Below are 16,149 nucleotides of genomic sequence, written 5' to 3'. Positions count from 1 at the left end.
CTTCCATTCTGAATGCCCTGAACTGTCTTCTGTGCCTGTTTTGTCCATGTCCTGCAAAAACTGCTGTACATAAACAGTTATAAGACAAAAAAATGTTAATCACTCAGTTGTGTCAGACTCTCTGCAACCCGATGGACAACAGCCCATCAGGCTCCTCTGTCCATGGAATTCTCCAGGCAACGATACTGGAGTGGGTAGCCATTCCCTTCTCCAGGGGATCTTCCCGACCCAGGGATCTAACCTGGGTCTCCTGCATTACAGGCAGATTTTTTACCACCTAAGCCACCAGAGGAGCCTATGAGACAGAATTCCTAGTTAATCACAGCCAGACATAGTTACTTCTTTCCTCTGTATCTGCTAAAAACAGGGTCCATTTCAATTATATTCATTCTAAATTTGTTGGCTCTTATACTTATCATTTTGGGGGTGCTGTTGGGAATTTGGGTCAATCCAGAACATTGTCATGAGATAAAAGCTATTTTTGAAACAAAGTCCTCCTCTGATTTGGGGAAGCTGGCTCCCTAAAATGAATTATCCATGTCTTCCTCTTTACTTTTATGATAAAAATGATCTTCATCTCTGCCTTCACTGAATATGTCTCCTCTATGCAGGAAAAATCTGGCCAGTTTCCAGTTGATGATTTCTAGCTCTGAGATTACAATTCCTCTGTGACCAGATGGCTTTCACTAGGCTCTAATCAATATCTGATATCTACCATGCTTTTACTTGTTTATTCATTTATCATCAAAATCCCATCAAAATCAAAATCCCATCCCAATAAAAATCCCTTAATTAGAATTAAGTACCTTGAAGGCACATTCTTTAGTATTCTTATATCACCACAAGTGACAAGAATAGAGTGTGACAATGTGTGTGCTCTGTAAATATCATTAACTGAATGTATCAATTAGTAGATAAAGAACCATACAATAAATAATGTCCAATCTGACTAGCTTTCCCTCATTCATTCTTCTCTAAACCATTGTCCAGTTAGCCTGCAGTCTCTCTTGCTGCAGATGCCTTACAAATGGCAAGTGAGGGTCTTAGCTCTCTCAGGCAGGCAGCTGTGCCTACACCCCTCAACCTGCTCCTTGCTATGGAGGGATGGTCTGATGCACAGCTCGTCTCCTCTGCAGCTTTCTCAGTTCACTCATCAGCCTCTAAATGTCCTTGTTCCAGGAGGCAGCCCAGCTCAGGACTTCCCATGGTGATTCTTTTCACAGAGGGAAATCGCTTGGAAGACACTCACCTCCAGAGAAGGAGACAGAATGTAACTTCTACCACCCTTTAGGCATCAACTCGGCCCAGCTCCTGTAAAGCTAGTAGAAAGCAATATTTGGCAGACAGTCTGATTCTGCTATCTCCACTCACAATGAGGAACAACTGGCCACACACAGAAACTTGAAGAAGTCCAGAAATAATGGTGCTGAGAAGGATCCAGCTGTCTCCCTGTCTCTCATTCTCTCTGCCTCTTTCCTCCTCTCCCTAGTCTGTCCCCAGGGATGGCTATTCACTGAGGAACAATTTTCACAGGCAGATACACACTAGGGAGGTAGTCAAGGAAAAGCTGAAGAAACTTTCACTCTTCCCTCCCGAGGCTAATCAAGTTGGAGACCATGGAAGTTTAAGTTTTGTGCAGTGGGCACACTTGAAAGTTCCCAGTGAGGAACTTCTCAACAACCAGGCTGCCTCCTTCCCGGGCCCTTACACACCACCACACAATCCCAGCTGTCAACAGTCAGCCAACTCAGCTGCTATGTGCTTCTCCCTGACTACATGGAGCCCTGTAGAGCCTAAGCCACCCCGAAGCTGAGAACCCACCAGTTCCTGGTGAACCCACCAGGATTCAAGACACTTGTCAAAAACCTAAGAGGCCACGAGATGGACGTCTGTCCAAATTCTCTGTTCATATCCAGGGTTGCAGGAAGCCCATCTTTCCCAGATGATCTCTGCCCTCTGTGTTCCACATACCCTCTGGCCATAGTTATGCATCCTGGTCAGAGATAAACTGAGAGGATCTGCCACTACTCCACCCCACACCTGTTAATCCCACAGCCCATTCCCATCTCTCTAACCTGCATGTGTTCCAAGTGGGGTTGTTCAGCCATACATTTCCCTCTAGGTCTCCAAATGTGATTGGGTAACCTCCCTCATCAGCTTGAATTGAGGGATAAGAGTGGTTTATAAACAATAATGAGGACTGATAAAAAAGATCTTTAAAAACATAGAAGTGAAGATGCTTGGGATGCTTAGTAAAGTAGAAAAATCACATTTTAAATATATATTTTTTACCCTTTCAAAACCAACTGTCATTTTTCATAAAATTACCACAGATCAAAATTAAAATTTCACATGGAAGGACCCAGGCTAAAATTTAAATGTCCCTCTCCCCATTTGTTTGATTCTACTGATCCATCTCCTAGAGCTAAATATTATTATAGATTTCTATTGTATTAATATAGAAGTTCTCTGTGTATATACATGAATATCTCTATATATTCTTATTGAGTAAATGGTGATTTAATAAATAAACTATCCTACTACCTCTTTCTGGATACATATATAACATTTGTTGTTGTTCAGTCACTAAGCTGTGTCCAACTCTTTGCAACCATGGACTGTAGCACACTAGGCTTCCCTGTCCTTCACCATCTCCCTGAATTTGCTCAAATTCATGTCCATTGAGTTGGTGATGCCATCCAACCATCTCATCCTCAGTCACTCCCTTCTCCTCCTGCCCTTGGTCTTTCCCAGCATCAGGGTCTTTTACAATGAGTTGGCTCATCACATCAGGTGGCCAAAGTATTGGAGCTTCAGCTTCAGCATAAGTTCTTCCAATGAAAATACAGGGTTGGATATTCAGCTGTATAATATCTGTGTGTTTGTGTGTGTGTGTGTGTGTGTGCATTAAACCTTTCCATATTACAATTACATAATTGTGTAGGATGGAACTCATCCTACTCCAGTATAACCTCATCTTAACTAATGACATCGGCAATGATCTATTTCTAATTAAGTTCACATTCTGTGATACTGGGAGTTAGCAGTTCAGCAAATGAATTTTGAGGGATGCAATTCAACCCATAATAGGCATCTTGGCTGCTTCCAATTTAGGGGGATTATGAATATAGTTACAGTAAACATACCTGTGCAGGTTTTTGTCTGGACATAAGTTTTCAGTTCATTCGGGTAAATATCCAAATGAGCAAATTTGGAGCTCAATTTTTGGATTGTATGGTAAGAGTATATAGATATTCCTGGACTTCTTGGACAATGGGTTACATCTAGAGAAGCTCATCACAAATTGAAAATATCACAAGTAAAAATGCACTTAGTACACCTAACCTACTCAACATCATAGCTTAGCCTAGTCAAATGTAACCTTGTTATCACACTTATATTAGTCTACAGTTGGGCAAAATCATCTAACACATTTTATAGTAAGTATTAAATATCTCATGTCATTCATTACATACCATACTAAAAGCAAAAAACAGAATGGTTGTATCAGTTGTTCATCCTTGTGATCAAGTGGCTAGGTGGGAGTTGTAGCTTGCTGCTGCTTCCTAGCATTACAAAAGGCTATCACATACCATGTATCACTAGCCAAGGGAAAGAACAAGAGTCAAAAGTCAAGATATGGTTTCTGTTGAATGTATATCTCTTTGCACCATCCTAAAGTCAAAAAATTGTAAGTCAAGCCATTGTAAGTTGGTGACACTCTGTATTTAGTTTTGAAAGAAACTCTCAAGTTGTCCTCCAAAGTGGCTACATCATTTTACATTCCCACCATCAGCAATGAAGGTTCCTGTTGCTCCACATCCTCACCAGCATTTGGTGACATATAGTGTCCCAGATTAGGGTCATTCTAGTAGGTGTGTAGTGTGACTTCACTGTTGTTTTAATCTATAATTTCTAGATGATATATGATATTGAGCATCTGTTCATGTACATATTGTTTATTAGGTGTGTAGTGTGATTTCATTGCTGTTTTAATCTGCAGTTTGCAGGTGATCTATGATACTGAGCATCTCTTCATGTGCATATTGTCATCTGCATATGTTCTTATGGAGGTGTTTGTTCAGATACTTTGGCCATTTTATTTTTATCTTACGTTTTCTTATTGTTGAGTTTTAAGAGCTCTTTGTATACTCTGGATGTGAAGTGAAGTGAAAGTCACTCAGTCTTGACTCTTTGCAATCCCATGGAATGTATAGACTGTATAGTCCATGAAATTCTCCAGGCCAGAATACTGGAGTGGGTAGCTGTTCCCTTCTCCGGGAGATCTCCCCAACCCAGGGATCAAACCCAGGTCTCCTACATTGCAGGTGGATTTTTTACCAACTGAGCCACAAGGGAAGTCCAAGAATACTGGAGTGGGTAGCCTATCCCTTCTCCAGTGGATCTTCCTGACCCAGGAATCGAACTGGGGTCTTCTGCATTGCAGGCAGAATCTTTACCAGCTGAGCTACCAGGGAATCCCCCAATATTTTGGATACATGTGCTATATTTCATAGCTGTTTTGCAAATATTTTCTCCCAAACTGTGGCTTTTCTTTCCATTCTATTAACAGTCTTTCTGTGACATGTAATTTATATTAAGAAATATATATTTGGTTTTTGTCCTCTTTTTCTAGCACAGAGCTCCCAAAATCCTTGAAATTTCATATGCAATAAAAGCCATCCTTTGTTATTATATTTGGTCTTTTGACCTCAGTTCCTGAAAGCCTGAAATCCCTTCAGAGCCATAAACCTGAAATGAGTGTATTGTAATTCATATCAAGGATCTTTCAACCATAACTAAGTTTATGTTAATGAGGTGACTTCCAGAAATCCCCTAATATGGAGGTCTAGTTGTCAAAGAACCAGCCATAAGTAGAGGATTTGAACTTTCAGTCCCATGCTTTATTTTCAGGATGTGAAAAGGAACTGGATATTGAATCAATCACCAAAGGCCAATGATTCAATCAACTGTTTTATCAAAGCCCCCATGAAATCCCAAAATGAAGAGGTTCAGAGAGCTTCTAAGTTGGTGAAAATGTGTCAATTCAGGGAGAGTCAGAAGCTCAGAGAATATGGAAGCTCTGTACCCTTTCTCACATACCTTGCCCTGTGCATCTCCTACATCTGGCTGTCCCTGAGTTATCTCCTTTTATAATAAACTAGCAATCTAATAAATTAAATAGTTCCCTGAGTTCTGTGAGCAGAACTAATGAAATGTCGAAAAGGGTCAGGGGAGCCTCTAATCTATAGCCAGTTGGTCACAAGCACAGGCACTGACCCTTAACCTGTGGAATATGACACCGTCTATAGATAAATAGTGCCAGAATTGAGTTAAATATATGGGCTACTTTCTCAGTGTCCATGAAAAACTGAGTTAACTATCTGGAGTTTAAAAAAAAAAGAAAAATGAAATCAGTATCAGTCATTTCTTTCCCAAGCACAGTTTTTAATGCAGCCCAACTTTTCCATTTTTTTTTTTCCTTCATAGATCATGCTTTTGATGTTGTATCTAAAAATTATGCATCGAGCCAAAAGGTACCTAATTTTCTCCTAGGTTGTATTCTGATGTTGTATAGGTTTTTCAATTTACATTTAGGTCTATGAACCAATGTCAGTTTATATTTGTGAAAAATGTAAGGTATGTATCCAGATATGTTTTGTTCACATGTGAAAGTCCAGTTGTTCCAGCACCATTTTTTGAAAAGACTATCCTTTCTCCATTGAATTGTCTTTCTTCTTCATGAAAGGCCAGTTGATAACATATGTGTTGGCCTAATTTTTAGCTTTCTATTCTGTTCCCTGGACATACTTCTCTATTACTTCGCTGTTAACACATACTCTTGGTAACTCCAGTACTGATGGTATGAGCACTTCGACTCTGCTCTTCAGGATTGCATCGGCTACACTCAGTGTTTCACCTTCTCATATAAACACTAGTACTGATTTAGCAATATGCACAAAAGAAATTACTGGGAATTTGACTGGGATTGGGTCAGATCTAAAAGGTCAAATTCGGAAGAACTGACATCTTAGTAACAGTTTTCCTATCCATAAACATTAGCTTGCTGTGAGTGCTCACTGGCTTCCCACCAAAATTCAATCAAGCAGCTACTGGGACTGTGTACAAGGAGTCAGCCACAAGGTTGGGACGGGTGAGGTACACTGAGTGCTGGGGGACACAGCGTGGAGGTGCAGAGCATTGGGTGCACTGGCAAGTGAGGAACCCCCAGGTGTTTTTATCTGGCCAAAGTGCAATGAATTATGAAGCTGGAGTAAAAATACCCAGAAAACTTACCTAACCTGAGTTCTCTCTTAGAAGAATGCAAGCAATACTGTTCCATTAAAACCTGGAAGCAAATGAACAAGAAAAGGCCTATGTAGCAAAAAGGTTTTGAAAGAGGTTTAAGATTTCTGAAACTTACAAAAAGAAAAAGAAGGTGACTGTTTAAGTAAAATTTTAAGTAAGGCAATTATTAGATAAAGGAAAAACTATTGAATAATTTAGAAGAACCTGTGTAAGTATATTGTTATAAATACAGAGCAGTAAAGTTAAATATGGCCGCCTCAGAAAAGCAGAACTAAGGATTAGGAAAGAAAAAGACAACAATCTGATGATTGACCGTATAAATCATTTAGCATTATTTGATGCCTTTTCTTTTTCATAAAAATATATAACATAAAATTTACCATTTTAAGTGTACAGTCCAATAGCACAAGTACTCTCATACTGTTGCACAATCACCACCACTGACCAGCTCTGGAATATTTCCATCATCCCAAACTGGAATTCTGTGCCCATTACTTAGTTCAGTTCAGTCGCTCAGTCGTGTCCGACTCTTTGCGACCCCATGAATAGCAGCACGCCAGGCCTCCCTGCCCATCATGAACTCTAGGAGTTCACTGAAACTCACATCCATCGAGTCAGTGATGCCATCCAGCCATCTCATCCTCTGTCGTCCCCTTCTCCTCCTGCCCCCAATCCCTCCCAGCATCAGAGTCTTTTCCAATGAGTCAACCCTTCGCATGAGGTGGCCAAAGTACTGGAGGTTCAGCTTTAACATCATTACTTCCAAAGAAATCCCAGGGCTGATCTCCTTCAGAATGGACTGGTTGGATCTCCTTGCAGTCCAAGGGACTCTCAAGAGTCTTCTCCAACACCACAGTTGAAAAGCATCAATTCTTCAGCGCTCAGCCTTCTTCACAGTCCAACTCTCACATCCATACATGACCACAGGAAAAACCATAGCCTTGACTAGACGAACCTTTGTTGGCAAAGTAATGTCTCTGCTTTTCAGTATGCTATCTAGGTTGGTCATAACTTTCCTTCCAAGGAGTAAGCGTCTTTTAATTACATGGCTGAAGTCACCATCTGTAGTTATTTTGGAGCCCCCAAAAAATAAAGTCTGACACTGTTTCCACTGTTTCCCCATCTATTTCCCATGAAGTGATGGGACAGGATGCCATGATCTTCGTTTTCTGAATGTTGAGCTTTAAGCCAACTTTTTCACTCTCCACTTTCACTTTCATCAAGAGGCTTTTGAGTTCCTCTTCACTTTCTGCCATAAGGGTGGTGTCATCTGCATATCTGAGGTTATTGATATTTCTCCCAGCAATCTTTATTCCAGCTTGTGCTTTTTCCAGTCCAGCATTTCTCATGATGTACTCTGCATATAAGTTAAATAAGCAGGGTGACAATATACAGCCTTGACGAACTCCTTTTCCTATTTGGAACCAGTCTGTTGTTCCATGTCCAGTTCTAACTGTTGCTTCCTGACCTGCATACAAATTTCTCAAGGGGCAGATCAGGTGGTCTGGTATTCCCATCTCTTTCAGAATTTTCTACAGTTTATTGTGATCCACACAGTCAAAGGCTTTGACATAGTCGATAAAGCAGAAATAGATGTTTTTCTGGAACTCTCTTGCTTTTTCCATGATCCAGCAGATGTTGGCAATTTGATCTCTGGTTCGCCTGCCTTTTCTAAAACCAGCTTGAACATCAGGAAGTTCACTGTTCACATATTGCTGAAGCCTGGCTTGGAGAATTTTGAGCATTACTTTACTAGCGTGTGAGATGAGTGCAATTGTGCAGTAGTTTGAGCATTCTTTGGCATTGCCTTTCTTGGGATTGGAATGAAAACTGGCCTTTTCCATTCCTGTGGCCACTGCTGAGTTTTCCAAATTTGCTGGCATATTGAGTGCAGCACTTTCACAGCATCATCTTTCAGGATTTGAAATAGCTCAACTGCAATTCCATCACCTCCACTAGCTTTGTTCTTAGTGATGCTTTCTAAGGCCCATTTGCCTTCACATTCCAGGATGTCTGGCTCTAGGTCAGTGATCACACCATTGTGATTATCTGGGTCATGAAGATCTTTTTTGTACAGTTCTTCTGTGGATTCTTGCCATCTCTTCTTAATATCTTCTGCTTCTGTTAGGTCCATCCCATTTCTGTCCTTTATCGAGCCCATCTTTGCATGAAATGTTCCTTTGGTATCTCTAATTTTCTTGAAGAGATCTCTAGTCTTTCCCATTCTGTTGTTTTCCTCTATTTCTTTGCATTGATCGCTGAGGAAGGCTTTCTTATCTCTTCTTGCTATTCTTTGGAACTCTGCATTCAGATGCTTATATCTTTCCTTTTCTCCTTTGCTTTTTGCTTCTCTTCTTTTTACAGCTATTTGTAAGGCCTCCCCAGACAGCCATTTTGCTTTTTTGCATTTCTTTTCCATGGGGATGGTCTTGATGCCTGTTGCCTGGACAAGGTCGTGAACCTCATTCCATAGTTCATCAGGCACTCTATCTATCAGATCTAGGCCCTTAAATCTAGTTCTCACTTTCATTGTATAATCATAAGGGATTTGATTTAGGTCATACCTGAATGGTCTAGTGGTTTTCCCTACTTTCTTCAATTTCAGTCTGAATTTGGCAATAAGGATTTCATGATCTGAGCCACAGTCAGCTCCTGGTCTTGTTTTTGCTGACTGTATAGAGCTTCTCCATTTTTGGCTGCAAAGAATATAATCAATCTGATTTCGGTGTTGACCATCTGGTGATGTCCATGTATAGTGTCTTCTCTTGTGTTGTTGGAAGAGGGTGTTTGTTATGACCAGTGCATTTTCTTCGAAAAATTCTATTAGTCTTTGCCCTGCTTCATTCCATATTCCAAGGCCAAATTTGCCTGTTACTCCAGGTGTTTCTTGACTTCCTACTTTTGCATTCCAGTCCCCTATAATGAAAAGGACATCTTTTTGGGGTGTTAGTTCTAAAAGGTCTTTTAGGTCTTCATAGAACCGTTCCACTTCGGCTTCTTCTGCATTACTGGTTGGGGTATAGACTTGGATTACTGTGATATTGAATGGTTTGCCTTGGAAATGAACAGAGATCATACTGTCCTTTTTGAGATTGCATCCAAGTACTGCATTTCAGACTCTTTTGTTGACCATGATGGCTACTCCATTTCTTCTGAGGGATTCCTGCCCACAGTAGTAGATATAATGGTCATCTGAGTTAAATTCACCCATTCCAGTCCATTTTAGTTCGCTGATTCCTAGAATGTCGACATTCACTCTTGCCATCTCTTGTTTGACCACTTCCAATGTGCCTTGATACATGGACCTGACATTTCAGTTTCCTATGCAATATTGCTCTTTACAGCATCGGACCTTGCTTGTATCACCAGTCACATCCACAGCTGGGTATTCTTTTTGCTTTGCCTCCATCCCTTCATTCTTTCTGGAGTTATTTCTCCACTGATCTCCAGTAGCATATAGGGCACCTACTGACCTGGGGAGTTCCTCTTTCAGTATCCTATCATTTTGCCTTTTCATATTGTTCATGGGGTTCTCAAGGCAAGAATACTGAAGTGGTTTGCCATTCCCTTCTCCAGTGGACCACATTCTGTCAGATCTCTCCACCGTGACCCGCCCATCTTGGGTTGCCCCACAGGCATAGCTTAGTTTCATTGAGTTAGACAATGCTGTGGTCCTAGTGTGATTAGGTTGACTAGTTTTCTGTGAGTATGGTTTCAGTGTGTCTGCCCTCTGATGCCCTCTTGCAACACCTACCATCTTACTTGAGTTTCTCTTATTATTCCCTTCCCCATGTCCCTACTACTTATTTTTCTACTTTCAATCACTATGAATTTGGCTATTCCAGGTAACTCATTTAAGTGGAATATCATACGTATTTATCCACTGTGTCTGGCTTGTTTCACTAAGCATGTTTTCAAGATTCACCCATGTTGCAACATGTATCAGAATTTCATTGCTTTTTATGTCTGAATAGTATTCTGTTGTATGCAGATTTCACATTTAGGGTGTATATTCATATGATAACTTCTGGGTTATTTCCACTTTTAACAATTGTGAACAATGTTGCTATGATTGAAAAAAATGCTGCTATTTCCTTTTATTTTGGACTCTCAAGTTATTAATAGCAAATTATATAAACTTCAGTATATAAAAGTAACTGTCCAGGTATGGCAAGTAAAAGGGAAAAAAACCCAGGTGGGGGTGGGTTGACTCCTCTCATTCAGAGTCTATTACAAGCAGCTGACCATTGCTAACTGCTGGCAATGTACCTGAGTGGGACAGATGGCGTCAGGCATAGAGTGTAAAAACAATATTGGCTCTTTGGATTGGAGGAGAGGTGGCTGCAGGTAAAACAGATGAGGACTCTAATACACAAGGGTGACGTGATAAAGATAAATGCCTTCTAAGACGTTTAAAACCTACTAGACAGTTTTGTACAATGTCATCGTGATAGTAGACACACGAAATGAAAGAAAAACCACTGGTACAAAGGGATGGATGACTCAGGAGCAAGCCTAATGTCACAGAGGGAAGACAACTATGCTTACATTTGAAATGAGATATAGACCACAGTTACGAAAGAGATGAAGGATAGACCCTGTAGTATCCAAGGACCTCCATGTGGGCCTATCATCATCATACATAAACTGAGAGTCCTGTATCTTGGGGCTTTAACTATTTAACTGTAGATTCATCATAGCCACAGTTAACATCCCGGCAAGGTTTGTAGTGAAAGAGGAGAGTGAGAAAGTTAGCTTAAAATTCAACATTCAGAAAACGAAGATCATGGCATCCAGTCCCATCACTACATGGCAAATAGATAGGGAAACAATGGAATCAGTGAGAGACTTTATTTTGGGGGGGCCCCAAATCACTACAGATGGTGACTGCAGCTGTGAAATTAAAAGATGCTTGCTCCTTGGAAGGAAAGCTATGACCAACCTGCTGCTGCTGTTAAGTCGCTTCAGTCGTGTCCGACTCTGTGCAACCCCATAGACGGCAGCCCACCAGGCTTCCCCGTCCCTGGGATTCTCCAGGCAAGAACACTGGAGTGGGTTGCCATTTCCTTCTCCAAAGCACAAAAGTGAAAAGTGAAAGGGAAGTCGCCCAGTCGTGTCCGACTCAGCGACCCCATGGACTGCAGCCCACCAGACTCCTCCATCCATGGGATTTTTCAGGCAAGAGTGCTGGAGTGGGGTGCCATTGTCTTCTCTGATGACCAACCTAGACAGCATATTAAAAAGCAGAGGCATCACTTTGCCGACAAAGGTCCATCCTGACAAAGCTATGATTTTTCCAGTAGTCATGTATGGATGTGAGAGTTGGACCACAAAGAAAGCTGAGCACCAAAGAATTGATGCTTTTGAACTGTGGTGTTGGAGAAGACTCTTGAGAGTCCCTTGGACTGCAAGGAGATCCAACCAGTCCATCCTAAAGGAAATCAGGCCTGAATATTCATTGGAAGGACTGATGATGAAGCTGAAACTCCAGTACTTTGGCCAACTGATACAAAGAACCAACTCATTGGAAAAGACTGTGATGCTGGGAAAGTTTAAAGCTGGGAGGAGAAGGGGATGACAGAGGATGAGATGGCTGGACAGCATCACCGACATGATGGACATGAGTTTGAGCAAGCTCCAGGAGTTGGTGATGGACAGGGAAGCCTGGCATGCTGCAGTCCGTGGGGTCGCAAAGAGTCGGACACAACTGAGCAACTGAACTGAAGCTTTGTAGTAGATATCTACAAACTGATTCTAAGATTTATACAGAAAGAAAATGGTAATGGAATAGCCAAAAGTTTTGAAAAAGAAGCATCAATTCTTTATTTATGCATATTGCATACTATTCTATCCACCTGTGTCCATATATTCATCTAAATCTGAGTGCATACTGATGCCTCCAACTGTAGTCCAGTACCATATGCCTTATTCCAGCCTTCTCCCCTTGCTTGTCTGTAACTTGCCCCACCACAGTGAGACCTTTATCACTTTCTCAACTGCTGTACACACGTACAGCTAGTTCAGAATTATTAACTCACACCCTCTGAAGAAACAAACTTACTAGCAAGAGTACTATCATTGGCACTCTTCCTTTTTTTAACACAGTCTTCCAAATTCCAGCTAATAACGCTGTTTTTCAAAGTTACTCCCTTTTGCCTCTCCCTCTTCAGGGAGGTCAGGTCATACATTTGTAAAGTTGGTGACACAGTCTCATGTGCACAGTTCTTTGACCCCTGCTTGGCCATACAAGAAGAGCAGAAATAAGCATCAGCGATAGTGATGTGACAGCAAGAGGGACTGAAATAGGACAGTATTAGAATAGGAACGTACAGAGTGGGAAGCTCCGAGTAGAGCCAAAAGATAGCCTGGTAAAGGTGAGGGTGGGGATGGGAGAAGAAAAAGAACACAGAAATGAATCTGGCAACCCCATAAAATCAAACATGAGAACGAATCAGAAAAGAAAGTGGACAAGAGGGACTGGCATAGGTAAGAGAGAAGAGATGAAATGCACAGGTCAGGATTGAACATTGTGAGAAAGGCAGGGAGAAGCAATCAGATGCCACTTGTCTTCTCTTTCCCTGTCCCCTCTGTGTCCTCCCTCAACCAGGGGACACAGCATGGTGGGTTTCCCTTGTCACTTTCAGCTGCCACAACCCAGCCATTTCCCTCCCAAATTTAGGGCTGCCATGATGATGTGAGTGATGCTAGATAAGAGAATGTCTCTTTCCAAGAACTTCCCTCCACACCCTGATAAAGCCCACTGAAAATAGACTTGTCTGCATTAACACATCCATTTGGCCATGAGGTTGGTACAAGATCAGGGTTGTGAGTGAGTTCTTCTCACAACTGCCAGCTGAGACTATCTACACAGGTGTACTGTCTCTGTTGGACCTTGGGTCAGGAATCTCAGAAAAGGTTAAATCCTGAAATTGGATGTGGCATCATGCAGAGAAATAATTTAAGCAGTGGTTGTTGGGTCATATGATAGTTTTATTCGTTATTTTTTAAGCAATCTCCATATTGTTCTGCATAGTAGCTGTATCAATTTACATTCCCTCCAACAATCATATGACCCACCAATCCACCACTGGGCATAAAACCTGAGGAAACCATCATTGAAAAAACCACATGTACCCCAATGTTCACTGAAGCACTATTTATAATAGTTAGGACATGGAAGCAACCTAGATGTCCATCGACAGATGATTGGATAAAGAAGTGTGGTACATACATGCAATGGAATATTATTCAACCATGAAAAGGAATGCATGAGTCAGTTCTAATGAGGTGGATTAACCTAGAGCCTATTATACAGTGAAGTAAGTCAGAAAGAGAAAAACAAACGTCGCATATTAACACATATATATGGAATCTAGAAGGATGGCACTGATGAGCCTATTTGCAGGGCAGCAATGAAGATGCAGACATAGAGAAAAGACTTGTGGACACAGTTGGGGAAGGACAAGGAGGGGCGAAAATTGAGAGAGTAGCACTGAAATATATACATTACCATATGTGAAACAGATAAGCAGTGGGAATTTGCTGCATGACACAGGGAGCTCAAACCCGGTGCTCTGTGACTATCTAGAGGTGTGGGATGCGGTGGGAGATGGGAGGGAGGTTCAAGAGGGAGGGGACACATGTACACCTATGGTTGATTCATGTTGATGTATAGCAGAAACCAACACAATATTGTAAAGCAATTATCCTCCAATTAAAAATAAATAAATTTTTAAAAAATAATAATTAAAGCAGTGAAAAACTCAGGAAAGAATGGAATAATATAGGGGAAGGTGACCCAGAACCTATAATCAAACATTTAAGTCAGCTGTCAAGAGAATGAATTACACTTTCCTTGTCTATCCCACCCAAATATAAGTGTTCTAAAAAAATCACATATATTGTGTATATTTATACTTGTAAAATTTATTTTGTGAAACTCATTTCAACCACAGTAATGTGTATAAATGTATATATCCTTTTAAAATGTTAAAGTGACTCCTACGTAGGAACCATCCAGCTATAACATTGAGCACTGTCAGTGCCGTAAAATTCCCTCACAGGTCACAAACCACTTGATGATGAAAAGGCTCTGGTTTCTGATTTCAATCAGTGCTTCTAGGTTACTCAGGCCTGTGATGATGAGTACATGATGGTCCTTAGGACAGAGATAGTCCTTAAGGAGATGACAGTATCATTTCATGGTGTCTCAGAAGACCTCAATGAATCTGTTAAAGAGGTCACCACTAAAACCATCAGTGATGCTACCCTGTTGTACTCAGCGGCCTGCGTTTGCTTGGGTTTCACAAAGAGGAACAAGCAGCTGCCACAGCGGATGACAACAAAGGTGAAGTGGGAGGCACATGTAGAGAAGGCTTTCTGCCGCCCAGAAACAGAGGGGATCTTGAGGATGGAGATGATGTAGGTGTAGGAGGTAATTGTGGGGGTAAAAGCACCAATAATGAAAACAGCCATTAAAAACAGAATAAACTCTGTGAAAAGACTGTTGTCACAGGATAGTTTGAGCAGCTGCCCTCGGTCACAGTAAAAATGGTCTAGCACATTTGATTTGCAGAAAGTAAGATGAAACGTGGCAAAGACTGGCCAGATTTGAAACAGGAACCCAAACACCCAGGACACAATTACCGCCCAGAGACAGGTGTATCTGTATCTGTATTCATAATGATGTTGTACCGCAGAGGGTTACAGATGCCACATAGCAGTCTGTAGCCATTGTTCCCATTAGTATGAACTCTGACGTTCCCAAAGACAGGTACAAATACAGTTGTGCACAACAGGTAGTCAAAGATATTGCCTGCATCCCAAGAAGGAGCAGACCCCAGAGCATCAAGGAGACAGCTGCAGATGTGGTCAGCATCTCTAAGACAGAGGTGATCCAGGAAGTAATACATGGGGGTCTGCAGACATTTATCAATATAGACCCTCAAGACATTGACCAGGTTTCCCATCACTGTCACTGAGTAGAAGAGGATGAAGGTAGCAAATAACATATGGTGTAATTGTGTAATTCCTGGGAGCCGGGGAAGTCTAAGAGATAAAAGTAAGTAGCACTGGTATAATTCCCCACCAGTTAGTTTTGAGTGCTTGTTCCTTCTGATATCTAGACAGCAAAAGAGAGAGAGAACACTGTGACTGATCTCAGAAAAGCAGAAACAGTTCTAAGTAGAGAAAATATTCCCCCCTGGTTGATAAGCTCTACAACATGACTAGGAAGGGTTCATGCCCTAGTGTTCTTCTACATGGTCAGTACTAATTATTTCTAAGAATATACATGATGTATGAAGAACAATGAACCTGGCCAAGAAGATGAGCCCAGTCACCCACACTGTACCATAGGCAAGGCTCCTCCGCCCAGCCTGCATGACTGCATCTGTCCATCCACAGGGCACCATGACTTCCCCTTTGCTCCCAACAGCCTCCCAGGCCACCCCACCCCCCAACAGTGCCGTCCTTTTTACCACGCTCTCCCTTCCATCTGGGATGGAACTACCTGCTCCACCAAATGCATTGTGTCCTATGAGCCTGCTTCAGTACCACACCCTGTAGAAAAGTACCCCCACAGCCACCTCAATTCTACCCAGAGCTGGCTATCTGTTGGTTTTTCTTGAAATAGTGTCCATTGGCACTACATTCATTTTAAAGCTTTTTCTTTATGTCTTTCGTCATTGGTGTCACTGGTGGGCATGGGAGTGGGGATCAATTTGAGGATTTTCTGTGAGATAGTGAGGGCAAGGACAGAGTCTCCCTTAATCTATGGGCCAACTAGTTGCCTAGCTGAATTACCACTTTCTTCCACTCTGTTCTTGGGAGTGAATATCA

The 16,149-nt window shown here is 41.5% G+C and overlaps 1 pseudogene; it reads right to left on the bottom strand.

Moving 5' to 3' along the window:
* Positions 1-14,383: 14,383 nt before the first annotated feature.
* LOC133246826 (olfactory receptor 9A1-like) lies at positions 14,384-15,335 on the bottom strand (annotated as a pseudogene).
* Positions 15,336-16,149: the final 814 nt, after the last annotated feature.

This window comes from Bos javanicus, chromosome 4, assembly GCF_032452875.1.
Source record: "Bos javanicus breed banteng chromosome 4, ARS-OSU_banteng_1.0, whole genome shotgun sequence".
NCBI classification, from domain to species: domain Eukaryota; kingdom Metazoa; phylum Chordata; class Mammalia; order Artiodactyla; family Bovidae; genus Bos; species Bos javanicus.
This window is presented reverse-complemented; position numbering and strand designations above follow the sequence as displayed.